Raw genomic sequence first — 17,431 nt, 5'->3', positions numbered from 1 at the left:
CAAAATGCAAAAGTTTGTTTTTTTTAAGAAGGGGGAAATCTCAAAAAATTACAGTCTGGTTAACTTTTTTTAACTTCTGTTAAAATGGAATACAGTAGATTAATTTATGATAAATCAAAAGTATATTTTGTTTTTTCTTTATTTAAAAATTATAAAAACTTTGTTTTATTTTTAATTGTACAAGTAATGGAGAAATTATTTTTATAGCAATCAAGGAAATGAATGGGGGCAGATAAAGTCTCTTTTAAATACTTTCCTCAACCCCAATTACTATGCATTATATATATATGTATGTATATGTGTGTGTGTGTGTGTGTGTGTATATACACACACACACACACACCTTACAGTTAGATTGAGACAGAGATAAATCCCTACATAAATACATGCATGACTGGGTGTGAGTGTGTGATGTTTCTACTATACAATTAGTGTCTTACCACGCATATTCCACAGCTTGATTATTTTCATTAACATGTCTTGTAGATCTTACAGTGTGAGTCCATAAAGATTTACCTCATTGTTTTTACCTGCTACACAAAATCCCTGTTTAACTGTTGCCTAATGGGTGATCATTTATGTTGCATCCAGCTTTTGCTTTTACCATGATGTACACTGGACCAAACCTCCCTGTGCAGGTATCACTGTACTCACTTGTGTGGGGATTTCTATAGAGTAAACACTGAGTAGTCAGATTGCTCTCTTATAGGTTATACACCTTCTATGTTTTGTTAGATGCTTCTAAATTAATTTCTGTGGATCTAATCTTACTGATATTAGCAGAGTATGAAATTTTAAAAGTGGGCTTTGTGAAAAAAACTGTTCCTGCACAGTTTAATTTCCTCACTAACAAAATATAGCCCCTGAGATAAGGGGGAGGAAAGAAAAGCAATATATTTGAAGTGAAGCTTTGGATTTGAATTAATAATTTTCTTACTAGTGAACTTGGGAAAACTGCTCTGAAATATATAATGGTCAGCTACCCGATTATCTAGAGTGCCCAAAACAAGTCAGTAATCAATAACTAATATCAATCTGAGAGTCTTTATTGAAGTTCCTCTGGTTTGATAGTCTTAATACAAAAAAATTGAATGGAATGGATAAAACAGGCTTAATAAAACTGAACATAGCTCAAGAATAATGGAGGCCTTGGGCTATTTGGAAAAGTGACCATTAAAAGTAGAATCCTCCTCATTGGTGATATCATCCAATGATTCATTCCAATTATGTTTAGAATGAATTCAGTTGGCTGGTAATTGGCTCTCCTCCTGGCTAGATACTTTTCACCCCCAGCTCTCCATGGTGCTTCTCCACCTGGCTCCTCATTCTGTGGTCCAGTGGAGACATACCTGCCCTCACTGTTCATGCTCAGGCTGTTAGTGCTCAGTCTGTGTGTTCTTATAGAACTCCTTTTTACACTTACGAATTACAACTATTCTTTTGCCTCTACTTGTTCACCAGCCATTGGACACTTCGAAGATCGAATCATAACTTGTCCATTATTGTATTCTCAGCCAGCAGTGCTGAGCTTAGGGGTCTGGTGGTTAAGGATGTTGGCTTCAGACAGATCTGTGTTCAAACTTCAGTTCTGCCACTTTCCAGCTCTGTGTATTCTTGGGGAAGTTCCTTAAGACAGTTACCTTAAAAGATTGGCGAGGATTAACTTCAATATCTGCATGCTTGGCACAGTATAAACAGTGAAATGATAACCGCTGTTGTTATTGTTGTTGAAATATAATTTAAGAAGAAGTAGGTAGGAAAAATTCTTAGGACTATGTAAAAGAGGATTATTTTATTATAAAAATGTAACCCAAATTTCTCAGTCTGTTATTTTCTAACATAAGGAATAGATGTGAGTTACTTTTGTTTTCATCTTGAATAAGCTGTCTCTCTCTGCGTTTGTTCAGCACAGACTTAGGGAGCTCGATGCAAAATATATTCAGGTTCCCAAGTTATGTATTTTATCAGGCATCTGAAAATTTGACACTTAGTAGCAATGGATATATTCAGGAATGAGTCAGTACACTGAGCTCAGTGGTCTGTATTTGGCCCAGTGTAGATTTCAAAAAGGTGAGGGAATCACAAATAAAGGAAATAAATGAACATATTCAGAATGTGATCTTACAGCTAGCATACTCATCTTCTCAGATCTTTAATACTTTGGGAACTAACTCATATAGGACTCTAACTTCTATATATAAATAAAGTAATTTTTCCCACCAAGAGCTGTACTGCTACCATTGAAATCTGGGTCCAAAATTATGATTTACTTTTTAGCTTAGTCATTTTATGCCCACTCTTCACCGTGTTGTTGATTTCAGAGAGCTCCAGCACTCTTAACTGGGCATTTGGGATTCAAACCTATACTTTTTATAGTGTCTGCCTGTCAAATTCGTACTTAAAGTACTGTCTGCTTCTAAAACCTTTTATGCTCCTTCCTCTCCTTCTCTGATTTTATGTGCATCCTTTATTTCTCTCTTTCCTTTAAGAAAAATCTAGGTTACCCGCACAACCCTTTTCTATGAGAACACTGCCCAGGGAGCTCCATTTCCTATATGCCCTACAATTGCTGAATATCTCCTGCTTTGTATTTTTCTCTTATCTTCTGTCACAATAGTTTCTCTCTCTTTATTCTTTTAGAAATAGTTACAAAATATTATCTCACTCTTCCTGAAGAGTTGATTTTTATTTTCGCACCCCCTCTGAGCTTCTGTGGGTGGTGGGAAAAGGAAAGCAGATGTTTATGAAAATTGTCACCTCTAATCAAGTCGCCTCTGTGGCAGAACTTGAGATTCTCTGAGGATGCTGTGTCCGGAATCTTTCCTGAAAATGTCATAGGCAAGAACCTCTTCTCTTTTCGTTGATCATTCTGTATCCCTGGAGTGTATTCTAGGACATGTTGTGAATTAGGGTGTTCTCAGTGCCACCTTCTGCACTTTGGTTGCCTGACATCTCTAAGTTTGGGGATTCAAGGTCTTGTAGGCCTGGCCACACTCCACCCCCTACTTCTCTTGCTTGTGCCAAACTAACCAACCTGCCTTTCTATTTTGAACCTTCTCTGAAAGCTTTCCATCAGTTTATTACTGCCAAGGTCTCTGCCCCACCAATTTTAAAACCTTACAAGGTTTTTCTTCCCCTTCCCTCCACCTGGCCTCATTTGATCAAAGACCACCCCCATGGCCAGGTCTCTGTTTCTGTGGGTGCTAGTCTGTGTGTTTGGAAAATTCCTTTCCTTGCCATCCACCTCTTGCCGTGTTCCCTGACCCAAATGTGGAACAGGCTATTTTGGTTGCTTTTTCCTCTTGGAGGGTTCAGGTCTAGGCAAGACCCTGGACGTGGAGGTTTATTTTCTTTCTTATGGGTGTCATTGTTATCTCCATGAAAACTAAGGTGTTGAGTAGTGAGTAGCTATTCCTGAACACCTGCTTTGAATAGGAGATTTTTTAAAAAGAAATCTTAAGAAGGAAATTCCTAGTGGTGGAAAGTCAGTGAGGCAAGTATTTTAAAGGATATCTTTCTTGCTTTTCCCTCAAGTCATGCCTGTGGGTACCACCACCTGATCATAAGATAAGCCCTGCCCTGCCCTTGACTTCACACAGTTTGCAGTTCTGTTCACAATGGTGGATAACTCTCAAGGCAGTGGAGTGGGTAGGATAAGTTGTAGGTAATCAAACTGCCTGGGTTTGAATCTCACCTTGGCTACTTAATAGGTGTGTGATCTTAAGTGACAGTTCTTAATCTGTTTCATAGTTTCCCCATGCTTAAAGTGCGTATGATAATAGTACCTACCTCATAGCATTCTTGTCTGGATTACATAAATTAAAATCTATCTTATTATTATCTTGAACTACGATAAGCAAATGCATTCCTGTGCACCTGGGCTTCAACTGATAAAAGACTGAATTTTTTTCTTGCAGTTATGTACATTTACCTACTTAAATACTGAAATTTGAAAAAGGTTACGATAAGTAACATTTGAATAATAAAACCAAAGAATTTCTACTAGATAATACTGTAGAATTTGGGGAAGAAAAGGAAGCAAATTTGTTCAAAAAGAGGCTAAAATAGTTAGGTCATGAGCAAATGATTTATTTGACCCTCAGCTTCCTGGAAGCCAGGGCTACTGGCGACTGATATCAGTCTGAAATGGAAATGCAGCCAAGGTTCAGGTAGAGGACTCCCCAGGTAAAGACCCCTCCTCCCACCCTGGCACATCTATAACAAGGAATACAGATTGGGGTGGTGTTCAGGGAGTCCTTGACACAGGAGGCGCTGACCTCACTTTGGCTGATCTTTTATTCTCTGTCTGCCTGTATCCTCCTTGAGTGTCTGTATTAGTGGCTCACAGTTATTTTTGAGAACATTGGTTGGAGGACATGCTCTGTACAAATATACTTAATAAACTTTGCCATGAGCTTGTGATGATAAAGTGCAAATTGTCTTGGGTTGGCAAAGCTTTTAAAATACTTGTCTTGTAGTCTTAATCAGCTTGATTTAATTATGTGTATTTGGTTTATTTGTTAACTTTAGCCAGTGCTTTTAATGTAAATATAATCTGTTCCCCCAGGATGATGAGGCTTGAGTGAGGTCATCCATGAATGAAAATTCCTTGTAAACAGAAAAATGTTATGCAAATATAAAAGATATTAATAATAAATAGCCTTATAGACTCTAAAATACGGCAGCTGTGGTTAGAAGTCAAAAAAGCCTTCAAGATGATTAAAAGTGCATGATGTTTGCCTTTCATTTTTTGATTAATTACTTTGATTATTTATTTGCTCACAAATATCTTCAGATATTAAACTTTAATCATGCTTAACATGATTTTTTATATATATTGAGTTTAGTAGAGCAAAATTTTTTTCTTGTTGCTCACTAGTATTTATTAGGGTAGAAATTTTTGTAAAGTTTTGAGGAAGAAGAATGACTCCTTCAAAGACTCAAGGTAAATCCACTTACACAACAGGTGAAACGCTGCATGCTTCACATTTGATAATACCTTATTTTCTAGTTGTTTCTCACATAGCTTACCTTGAGTGTCAGAGGATCTCACCAGCAAATATAAATCCATTCCCAAGATATTTCCGCTGATAAGGGAAAATAAGAAGAAAATATCATTGAAACCATAATAGGCTTTGATAAATCTTAGCTTCAGTATTGATGCAAACAGCCATTGTGCTCTTAAATCCTTTAATACTCTGTGAAGTAAAGGCCTCTGACGCCTTCCAGGAGCCCTGATAGTGAAAAATATGTAAGCTAAAATAAAATCTACTTTATTTTATGGAATATGGTTTTAAATTCTTTTTCAAGACATATAAAAACATTTGTCAACTTCAGTTAATTTTTTCAAAAATGAAAACTTACCATCTTAATCTTTACCTTTTTATATATACATATACACATGTATGTATACATATTTACACTTTCATTGTACCCTATCAGTTCCCTAAAAGAGATTTGGAAAAGGTTATGATAAATAACATTTGCATAATAAAACTAATGAATTTCTACTAGACAGTACTCTGGAACTTGGGGATGAAAAGGAAGCAAATTGGTTGAGAAAAAGTTTAATATAGTTATGTCACGAGCAGCTGATTTATTTGACCCTCAGCTTCCTGGAAGCCAGGAAAAAATGGAAATAGTCTGAATTCTATTCTCAGTTTATAAATATATTCTCAGTTTCATAAAGCAACAAAAAGTCAAATTTTTAATGTATTATGTTATGAATGTGGTTATACATACATGATTTATCACACATTGGAGAAGACTCACCAACCAAAAACATATGTCTGTTTTACTAAATTTATATTTTCAATTACTTTGCTTGGGCTAATGTGAAAAGCTTTTTTCATTCCCTGGGCATCCTCTCTCTGTGCACAGTTTTGGGTAGCAGCAGGGTATGCGTGATAGGGAAAATTTTGCCATAGGAAAAAAAGTGGAAATTTTAAGCGTATCTAGTTTTTGGAATATTGGCTGTATAGATAGGATTCTGACTTGTTGCATAGGAACCAGCTGTCTCAGCAAGTGGGAAGTAAGATTGAACAACAAAAAAAAATTGATTTTAAAGTTTGGAATTTGCCTAGAAAATGAAGACCTGCATCTTTACCATAGCTCCTTGAAGTTTGATTCTCAAAGCATAAATCTCTCTAAAATCTTAGCATAGGAAAATTTTTTTATTCACTAGGCAGGGAAGACAAATTACTCACTGTAATAAATGCACCTGTAACATGTTTGGAAAAATGAAACAAAGGAAAGCAACTCATAGGGACTCATAACTGGGAGGCGTGAGACAAATAAGGTGTGATGATAGAAAATAAAAACATTTCTTCTTGGGGTGAAATGATGAAGACTGGTAGATGGGTTCTCAGATTAATAGTTTCCTTTTCAGATTCACATGTGATAAAAGGTAGATTGGTGTATACTCTTATATTCTCATGAGCATCATTAAACCTTCTGTCTGAAACCTAAGGGTATTTAGTAGTTTCTTCTTAAAAAAAAAAAGTTTTATTCTGCTTAGATTTTAGTCCAAACATCAAATTTTTAATGTGACCCCTCTGTACAGATATTTGAATAGTGTTCCTTGGCATATTTTGATATATCAGATGAACAGATTTTATGTTTTCTTTATGAAAAGTAAAATGAAAAGAATAGAGAACATTTGTTTAACAATTCGTATTTATTTCTGTCTATTAGGTACCTTGACCTTCAAATCAAGGAACTTATAATAAGGTTGTAAGAATTCACAATTAGCTGTGAGTTATTTTGCTGTACAAAACTTCCATTTGTGTTTGACTCATGCTGGTTTCACACCATTAGCATTTTCTGTAAGACCAAATATATAAGCTTGTTTTCAAATCTATTGGAATTTTGAAGATTTTAGAATTGTAGTCTCACAGAGGAGTTTTATTTATTTTTGGTTGCTCATATTGTCAAAAAAAAAAGTTAATTCTCAAACTTTCTCAACTATCCATTTAGTAAATATATCTGTTCTGCCAAGTTACTTCTCAAATATACATCAAATAGCATTTACACAGTACTTAAGATATGAAATATGCCTTGTGTTTTAGGTGTGTTCATTCATTGATTTGATTTTCCAAACAGTCTTGTCAGGAAGAAAGGGAAGGAATTATTTTTATCTGTTTTTCCAGAAAGGAAACTGGGAAGCAGGCAGCTAGTAAGTGACATGTATTTCAGATTTCAACAGTACAACTCTTTTCTGGGTTTCATATCAAACATTAACACTTTGTAGATCTGCTCCCCGTTTTGCATGGGAGGAAATTAAAAAATCAATGTCTGTAGAATATGTGTCTAAAAGAAGAGATTCAGCAGAAAAAATACATAGATTGGTGTTTTTAAGTGTATTTTTTGCTTTTTATAGAGAAAAACTGATTCTCTAAATTAGATAACCAACTCTACAATAATTGAATGCTGTTTTTATATTCAGCACCTCAGACATCTTTTTCTCTCTTTTTAAAAAATTAAGATAATGACACAATTTCTTAGAATTGACTTCTATGTAGGTTAACTGGAGATTCTAAATGTCTGCGCATCAGAATTCAGTGATGATTCCAGAAAGACATAAATGGTGGAGAGCTGTTTGTATCCTTTTCAGATTTCCTTTCCAGGCTGTAGTGTGCTGCTGGAGTGCTTATGTTAGAAACACATTCTGCTGCTTAAAAACACAGCAAAATTGAAGCAGTTGAAGGCCATTAAGAAAAGACTGATAGCTTCATCTTCTAAGCTTACTTTTCTCTGGAATATACCTCAGTCTCTTTGCGTATATGTCTCTCCTGCCAAGCATGAATATTAAAGCCACCAATCAATATTTTTCCATGTCATTTAATCTCCCAGTCTATTTGCTGATTCTCTGAAAGTGCTCAATAATAAAAAGGGCATAGTCAGGGGAGGGCATGATAAGTTAGGTGTGTTCCTGAACTGACAAGTTTGTTTATTTAAACCTTAAGCATAACACTAATTACACATCTCTGGAAAATTCAAATTATAGCCTGTGCAAATTATATCACCATCAACAGTATTTTACTGAAGTGTAAAGCTTTAGAGTTTTTATTCCCCACACACCCTGTAGTGTCGAAAGGTGTTGTAATGGAGAAGAGGCTTTTTCTCTCACTTATTTCAAGACTTTCTTTTCTTCCCACTAGCTTTAGTGAGATATAATTGACATATAACATTGTGTAATTTTCAGGTGTACCATATGCTAATTTGATATACATATATATTGTAAGATGTTTACCACAATAAGATCAGTTAATGTATCCTTTACCTCACATAATTGCCATTTTGTTGCTGCTGCTGTTTTGGTGAGAACATTAAAGCTCGACTCCTAAAGCGTTTTTCAAGTATACAGTACAGTATCGTTAACTATAGTTATCACACTGTACATTAGATCCCCAAAACTTACTCATCTTATAATGGAGAGTTTGGACCGTTATACCAACATCTTCCCGTTTCTCCCAACCCTCAGCCCCTGGCAACCACCATTCTAATTTCTGTTTCTATGAGTGAAGTTTTTAGATTCCACATATGAGACCATACAGTATTTATCATTCTCTGCTGACTTATTTCAGTTAGCATAATGCCCCCAGGATCCATTCATGTTGTTGCAAAAGGCAGGATTTCTTTCTTTTTATGCCTGAATAATATTCCAGTGTGTGTGTGGGTGTATGTGTGTGTACTACATTTTCTTTATCCATTCATCCACTGATGGGCACTTAGATTGTTTCCATGTCTTGACTGTTGTAAATAATGCACATTTTCTGTTTCCTTGGCTGGTGTACCCTGCCCTTCAAGGCCGTCAGACCAGCATGAACGATACCTGCACAGTACCTCCACAAACAGTTCTTCGCCTCCGTTCTCAATACCCTGGCTTCCTTTTCTTTTTTGTCCTACAACCACGCAGATACTTATTTTTTTTTTTAAACTTACTGAGGTATAATTTACGTACAATAAAAAGTATAGATTTTAAGAGTACAATTTGATGGGTTTTGACAAATGTGTATACCATGTAACCACTACCCTAATCAAGATATAAATTATTTTCATCATACTGGAAAGTCCTCTCATGTTCCTTTGCAATCACTCCCACTCCTGCCTTTCACCTGGGGAGCCACAGATCTAATTTTTGTCACCATAGATTATTTTGTTCTAGAACTTCATATAAATGAAATGCTGACTTATTTCATTCAGAAAAATGTCTGTGAGATTATCTGTGGTGTTGCATGTATACACAGTTTGTCCATTTTTATTTGTGAGTAGGATTTCTTTTTATTGCTGTACTATAAGTTGTTTCTCCACTCACCTGTTGATGAACATTTGGGTTATTCCTAGTCTGAGACTCATATATAAACAATGCTGTATGAGACTGTGTACAGTCTGTTTGTTCAGGTGAAACTTTTTGAGATAATTATAGATTTCACATGCAGTTTTAAGAAGTGGTATGGAAAGATCCCATGTACCTTTTATTCAGTTTTCCCCATTGGTAACATCTTGTTAAATTAGAGTACATTGTTACTACCAGGATATTGATATTGATATAATCCACTGATCTCATTCAGATTTCCCAGTTTTATTGATTTCTCCCCTCCCCTCCACGTGTGTGTGTTTAATTTTAGGCAATTTTATCCGACGTGTTGTTTTGTATACCCACCACCACTGTCAGATTCAGAACAGTCCTATACCCACAGGGCCCTTATGTAACCACAGGCATCTCCTCCATCCCTAACCCCTGCAAGCCACTAATACATCCTCCATCTCTATAATTTTGCCATTTCAAGAACATAATAAAGATGTAATCGTATAGTATGTAACTTTTGAGACTAGAATTTTTTACCTAACATAATTCCTTGAAATTTATCTAAATTTCACACCTACCAGTGGTTCCTTCCCTTTGAAGGTTATTTCAGTCTTTGGATATTAGAAAGCTGTCACGAATATCAATGTACATGTTTTTGTGTGAACATAAATTTCATTTCTCTGACATAAATTGTCCAAGAGCACAATTGCTGGGTAAGATGGTAACAGTACGTTTAGTTTAAAGAAACTGTCAAACTATTTCCAGAGGGTCTGTACCATTTTACATTCCCAGCAACAGAGTATGAGTGACCCAGTTTCTCAATATCTTCATCAACTTTTGTTGTCACTGTTTTTTATTTTATCTATTCTTACAGGTTTGTAGTGACATTTCATTGCGGTTTTACTTTATTTCCTTATGGATGCTGGACCTCTTTTCATGTGCTTATTTGCCATCTGCATACCTGTTTTGATAAAATACCTCTTTATGTCTTTTGTCCATTTTCTGTTTGTTTCTTTCCTGTTCAGTTTTCAGAACTCTTCATATATTCTATATACTAGTTCTTTATTAGATATGAAGCTTGCAAATATTTTCTCCTATCCACAGCTTGTCTCTTCATCCTGTTATACAGGTCTTTCACAGAGAAACAGTTTTAATTCTGCTGAAGTCCATTTTATTAATTTTTCTATTTATGGATCGTGGTTTTGGTGTCATCTGAGAACTATTTGCTTAGCCTTAGATCCCAAAGAGTTTTATCCATTGTTTGTTTCTAATATTTTTCTAAAGGCTCTATGTTTTTACATTTTACATTTAAGTCTGTGATCCATTTTGAGTAAATTTTTGTGTAAGATGTGTAAGCCTTAGATCAGGTTCATTTTTCCCCCTTTTTTTGCTTTAAGATGTCCTATTGCTCTAGCACTGTTGGTTTTTTTTTTTTAATGGCTATCCTTCTTCCACTGAATTTTATTTGCATTTTTTAAAAAAATCAGTTATTGTATTTTGTGGGTCTCTTTCTGGGTTCTCTGTTCTCTCCCATTGATCTATTGCCTGTTCCCCCACCACTTGATTGTTGTAGCAATATAGTAAACCTAATTCTGAAGTAGAGCGATTTTTCTCTCCATTTTATTCTTCTTTATAAAGTTTTTTTTTTAAGCTATTCTAGGGCCTGTGCTTTTCCATATAAATTTTAAGGTAAACTTGTCTATGTCAACAAAGATGGGATTTTGATAGGAATTCCATTAAACCTATATATCCTATTGGAGACAATTAACATCTTTAGTATGTTTAGTTTTCCAACTCATGAGCAAGGTGTCTTTCCATTTATTTGTCTTTGTTTTATTTCATCAGCATTTTGCAGTTTTTGACATAAGATCCCATATATGTTTTACTATTTTTACACTTAAGTATTTAATTTGTTTTGAAGTGATTCCAGATAGTATTACGGTTTTAATTTCAGTTTCTGCAGACTCATTGTTAGAAATGTGATGGATTTCTGTGAGTCGATCTTGTACCCCTGCAATCTTGCAAGCACTGGAAACATTCAGAATCAAAGTGTTTTATTTTCTGAAAAAATGTGTCAAGAATATTTTGTACAGTGCTTGTGTCCCTCTTCTCATTGTGTAACCCTTGAGACAGAGGGAGCAGCTTTTATCTTCACAGATTGTAATACTCTTTTCTAAGTTGGGATCAGCTTCCAGTGTTTCATCCTTTGTGCCTTCAATGTCATAAAATATCTCTGAGAATGACTTCAAGGGGAAGTTTATGGCAAGTGTGACTTCTGGGACATCTTCACCCTTTCCATCACAACCACTTTTCACATTTATGTCAATAGCTGTTCTTCACTGAGCTCTTCTAGCTGCCTGTCTAGAGTTTCTCGAATGGTGGCGGTGTCAACATTCCCATGGTCATATATTTCTTCTATAACTTTGTTTATATTTGATTCCTATTTCACTTCCAACGTTATTATTTTTTGTTTCTTTAATACATTTTCATCTTTGTTGGCCAGTTCTCTCTGTTACTCATTTTTGTAAAATGTCACATGAGTTTAAGCAATGGGAGACAGGGAAGCATCAAAAGTACATTCTTTGCTATCTGTGAATGGACTGAACAGCAGATACACAGTGACCAATCACTAACAGACATAAAAAGAAGCGATGTGATTAGTCACTGATCACGATGCACATCTATTTTTTATGTAGTGGTTTGTGAACTGAAAGGCTGGCAGCAAAATTTGTGCTTTTATGCAACTAATGGTTAACCTATCATAGTAACTGAAGTTTGAACTGTGTTGTGTTGTGTTGTTGGACTGGTGTTTTTAACTAAACCACGGTAACTGAATCCCACTTATATTGGAACTGTACAAAGTGAGGACTGCGTGTGTGTGTGTGTGTGTGTGTGTGTGTATGTATGTGTGTATATATATATATATAATACAATGTCAAGATGTGTGATAATTGCTATAAAGTAAAGCGGGAGTGGGGATACTGAATGTGAATAGTAAGTACCAGTTTATATAATTGTGGATGTCCTCTTTATGAACTAACTTTTGAGCAAAGGAACCTGAGTGAAGTGAATAAAGCATTGATAAGGTCAGGGGGAGGTAAATATGTAAAAGGAATAGCAAATGCAAAGTCCTAGAGGCAGGAATGAGCTTGGGGTGTTAAAAGAATCTGAGCTAATGCAGCTAGAGTAGAGTGAGACAGAGAGCAATTGGACGATGAGCTTGGAGAGGTTTGCAGAGGAGGGATCATATAAGGTCTTAGAGGCCATGGGAGGGAGTTTGGGTTTTATACTTTGTATGATGGAGAGCCACCAGAAGGTTTTAAGCAGAAGTGTGATATAATTTTATCTTCATTCTTAGATCATTTTGGCAGCTGCAGTAAAATTTGATGGTGGGACAGCTATAGTGGAAGCAAGGTAACCAGATGAGAGGCTTTGCAGCAGTGTAGGTGAGAGAGAGTTATGGTTTGGGTCAGGGCCTTAGCAACAGATATAGGAGAAGATGTCAGCTCCAGGCTATATCCTGAGGACAGAACTGAGCAGACTTGTTACTGGATTGGGTGGGAGCTAGGATAAAAAGATAGGAATTAAAGATCATTCCTAAGTTTTTGGTAGGGCAGCTGAGGGTATGCTAGCACCACATGCAGAGATGTGGAAGCAACAGACAGGAATGGAGGATATAACATTTTCTTTAAGACATGATAAGTCGAAATGCCTATTACCACCTATTTAGAGCTTAGGGAAGAGATGAGGGCTAGAGATACAAATTTGGGTCTTATCAATGTACAGATGTTATTTAAAAGCCCAAACTGGATGAGATCATATAGGGAGTGACTAGAGAACTAGAGTTGGTTACAGATTGTACCTTGTGAAGAAGAGAGGAGAAATCAGCAAAAGAGATTACAGAAGGACAGTCAGTGTGGCAGTGGGAAAAGAAAAAGGCATAGTGCTCAGAAACCAAATTTTGGTAGTGTTTCAAGAAAGGGGAAGTTATCAGTTTTGTCAAAATGCTCCTAAATGGTCAGGCAACATGGACCAATTAAGCACTGAGATTTTTAACCAGGGATGTGTTGGAACAGTAATAGGGCCTAAAGCCCAGTTGAAGTGTCTGAGGATGGACAGGGTAGTGAGGAAGTGGAGACGCAAATATTGATCACCTTTTCAGTGAGATTGGTGTGAAAGAGAAGAAAGAAAAATGGAGTACTATTTGTTAGGTCTAAGGAGAAGTTATGTGTGTATTTTTCCTTGCAGAATATTATACTTGTATGCATAAGTTTAGTTACCACAAGTTAGTGAAATAACACCAGACCCTCAGCAACATGGTTCAAATTTCAGTTTCTACAGTAAATTACCTGTGATTTAAGTACAAACTCTGTGACTACCTCTCCAGTCCACAAGTCATGATGACATTAACCCATGTGCATCTTGGTCAGTGACCAGTCATATCACTTCTTTCAAAGTTTATTAGTGATTGGTTACTATATATTTGTTATTCAGCTCATGCACAGACTGCAAAGCATAGAGTTGTGTTGCTTGATTCTTAGTGATATATCCATGTAATTGCAGTTTTAAAGCACTCCTCTTGTTGTGTTATGCTCCAGATCACCTTCATTCTCTCATGGACTTGAATAAAATGTGGAAATTTGCTTTTTACCATCAAACACCACTTTATTCATCCAGCTAATGGACCATATAATTATTTCAACTTCCAAAGCCTATTATCTGATGTGGACTTCCAGACAGGGTATTGAACTAGAGATCATGCAATTTCTTTAGCAGAGTTTTGGAAAAATGTCATAAAGCATGCAACTGAAAACACTCAAGCAATATGGGAGCCAATGGCTAAAATAGTAGTATGTGTGCAGTATGGTGAACCTTTTACCTCACTTTACAAATCACTTTACAATATTTGAATTGAACATAAATGGAGTTATAGAAGAAAGAGCTGACCTGGACATGTTAACGCTGCCTGCCAGAGTAAACACTTTTTAGATTTGAATGACCCTAGATTTGCATCCAGAGAAATTTAGTGAATGCAAACTTACCAACACAAATGAGAAAAGCAGCTGTGCTGAAAATTATGAAGATGTCCTGTGAGAAGTGATGAAAGCAACTCTGGGAGGCATTTCATGATTTTGAAAATGCAGTGGATAAAATGGTGGAGGCTTAGATCCAAGCTTAGAAACAAGTATGACTGTTCACCAAGGTACAGAAAATGTGCTTGCTCTGTATTATAAGTTATACAACAAAAAGTAGGCAAGTGTGAAGTGTAGTTCAAATCACTCTTGATAAATTTTTTTTACAGATAAAGCACTTGAAATTCTTAGTGTTTCTAATATTTTAAACTACAGTATACTATATAAATATTTTACTATTTTTTCATTTCCCTATATATTTATAACTGATAGGAGAGGGTTTTTTAATTGAAATATAGTTGATTTGCTATGTTGTGTTAGTTTCTGGTATAGAACAAAATGATTTAGTTATGCATATACATGTGTTCTTTTTCATATTCTTTTTCATGATAGGTTATTACAAGATATTGAATGTAGTTCCCTGTGCTATATAGTAGAAACTTGTTGTTTATTTTATGTATAGTAGTTATATCTGCAAATCCCAAACTCCCATTTTACCTCTCCACCTCCCCGATCACCACTTTCCCCCAGTAACTGTAAGTTTGTTTTCCATGTCTGTGAGTCTGTTTCTGTTTTGTATATAATTCATTTGTATCATTTTTTAGATTTCATACATAACTGATATCATATATTTGTCTTTGTCTGACTTACCTCACTTGGTATGATAATTTCTAAGTCCATCCATGTTGCTGCAAATGGCATGATTTCATTCTTTTTTATGGCTAATATTCCATGGTGTGTGTGTCTGTATTTTCTTTATCCATTTATCTGTCAATGGGCATTTAGATTTCTTCCATGTTTTGGCTATTGTAAATAGTTTTGCTATGAACATTGGGGTGCATGTATCTTTTCAAGTTAGAATTTTCTCTGAATACGTGACCAGGAGTGGAATTGCTGGATTATATGGTAAGTCTGTTTTTAGTTTCTTAAGGAACCCACATAGTTTTCTATGGTGGCTGCACCAAATTACATTCCCACCAACAGTGTAGGAGGGTTCCATTTTCCATAGGAGAGTTTTTTTTAATGTTTTGATATAAATTCTTTAAAAGTCATGAACAATTGTAATTTTCCCCTTTGACTATTATTTGTATGGTTACAGCTTGCACAGATCTTTTTATGGTCTCACAGTACCATACTAAACAAGGACTGCATATATTTACATAATGTGATGATTAATTTTATGTGCCAGCTTGGTTAGGTCACATGCCCAGATACCTGGTCAAGTAGTCATCTGGATGCTTCTATGAGGATGCCTTTTTGGATGAGACTGTCATTTAAATCAGTGGACTTTGAGTAAAATAGATTACCTTCTATAATGTAGTGGGGCTCATCCAATCAGTTGAAGGCCTTAAAGACTAACCTCCCCCAAGCCAAAGGGAATTCTGATAGCAGACTGCTTTTGGATTCAAACTGTTAACTCTTCTCTGGGTCTTTAGTCTGCTAGCCTACCTCATCAGATTTTGGACTTGCCAAGACTCCACAATCACATGAGCTAGTTCCTTAAGATGAAAATCTCTCTCTCTATCTGTACACACACACTGCACACACACATACATACACATCTTATTGGTTCTATTTCTCTGGAGAACCCTGATAATATAGGCAGTATATATGTATTATGTACAAATATTACATGTGTATGTATATCTTTTTTTTTTTTTAATGAAAGCTCAGTGGAGATAAGGACTTTCATTGCTCATTGTTAAGTGCCCCAGATGTAGAACAGTGCTGGCCATGCTCAACAAATATTTGTTAAAAATATAAATTATATCAATTGGAATAAAAAAGATGGTTTCTGAGTCCTTTCACATCAATTAGCTCATTTGATTTCTCAAGGATGCAGTGACATGTGCCAATAAGAATCACCACTACTTTACAGAGAAGAAATGTAGACCCAGAGAAATTAAATCAGATTTTGGTGTTAGAACTAGGCTTCTTGACTCTTAGCCTGTGTTTTGTCCATTGTATCCTGATGTCCTGGAAGACAAAAGGGCAATATAAAAATGTCAGTTTTTCCTGTTTCGATTTTGTTTTATTTTTGAGAAGAATTTTTAAGTGTTACTTCTCTTGGGCTGAACTAAATTTGTGGGAGGTATTTTGTGGTGGACAGGGTTGCTGCTGGTGAAGACCAATAACATTTGGTCAGGTGGGAGTAGGTGGGGCCTCTGAGGGCTGTCCTGAGGACACCTTGTTTACGTAGAGGAAATATGGCTGTGTGAAGGCATTTCCCCTTACACTTAAAATGCAACTGTACTGAAAATCTGGACTTAGCCAGAAGCTATTTCAAATAGTCTTTACCAAAAGTCATCTGTTAGAATGCTTTAGAATTTAATTTGAAAGTAGTTGTTTCTATGACACCAGAGTCAGGGTGGGTTGGTTGGTTTGTCTGGTTTTTTTTTTTGTTTTGTTTTGTTTGTTTGTTTGTTTGTTTTGTAGGAGAAGAATTTTTGCTTTGGAGATTTTTCTAGTTTCTTCCATGTGCCCTGAATTTGAAGTATTACTTTTTTTTCCCCCAAATGAAAATACAGCTTCACGAAAGAATACAACTGAAAGGTACCGATATTTGTTATACAGGCACTAAATTGCCAAACTGAATGAAAAACTGAGTCTAAGAACAGGAGGGTGGTTTGAAGTTTCTTGTGCCATTTCTTGCATGTTTCCTCTGCTGAAGAGCAGTGAGTGTTCAAAGCCATCCCTCTTAGTTTAAAACTCACCTGACGGTAATGAATCGTGTCAGTTCAGGAAAGTGTTGAGAGCTAGAGAGGTACCAAGTCTTTGTATTCAACGTTGATGAATGAATTGCAGTCTCAAAGGATAATTTTCACTTATAATTTTAATTTTAAAAATTGCTTTAAAAGTGCAACATGAGTTTAAGTCTATTTTTCCCCCTGGTGTCTGAAGAGCAAGTGTTATTAGTCTTGTATTAGTTGTCTATTATAAATGTTGTATTATTTTCTTCAGTGGTGTGAAAGTTATTTCCTTAAGCATG

The 17,431-nt window shown here is 35.7% G+C and overlaps 1 protein-coding gene and 1 long non-coding RNA gene across 15 annotated transcripts in view; one reads left to right on the top strand and one right to left on the bottom strand.

Annotated features, from left to right (window-relative positions):
• The window catches only part of MCTP1 (multiple C2 and transmembrane domain containing 1), a 481,548-nt gene that overhangs the window by 71,204 nt on the left and 392,913 nt on the right, over window positions 1-17,431 (top strand). The window lies entirely within an intron of this gene.
• Window positions 1-17,431, bottom strand: part of LOC116152099 (uncharacterized) — a 38,052-nt gene that overhangs the window by 9,148 nt on the left and 11,473 nt on the right. Inside the window, exon 2 of the long non-coding RNA XR_004135678.2 lies at window positions 5,032-5,087. This is a non-coding gene — a long non-coding RNA (uncharacterized LOC116152099). The remainder of the gene's footprint in view (window positions 1-5,031; window positions 5,088-17,431) is intronic.

This window comes from Camelus dromedarius, chromosome 3 (assembly GCF_036321535.1).
Source record: "Camelus dromedarius isolate mCamDro1 chromosome 3, mCamDro1.pat, whole genome shotgun sequence".
In the NCBI taxonomy this organism is placed as follows: domain Eukaryota; kingdom Metazoa; phylum Chordata; class Mammalia; order Artiodactyla; family Camelidae; genus Camelus; species Camelus dromedarius.
The sequence above is the reverse complement of the archived record's forward strand: the minus strand, read 5'-3'. Positions and strand labels throughout refer to the sequence as shown.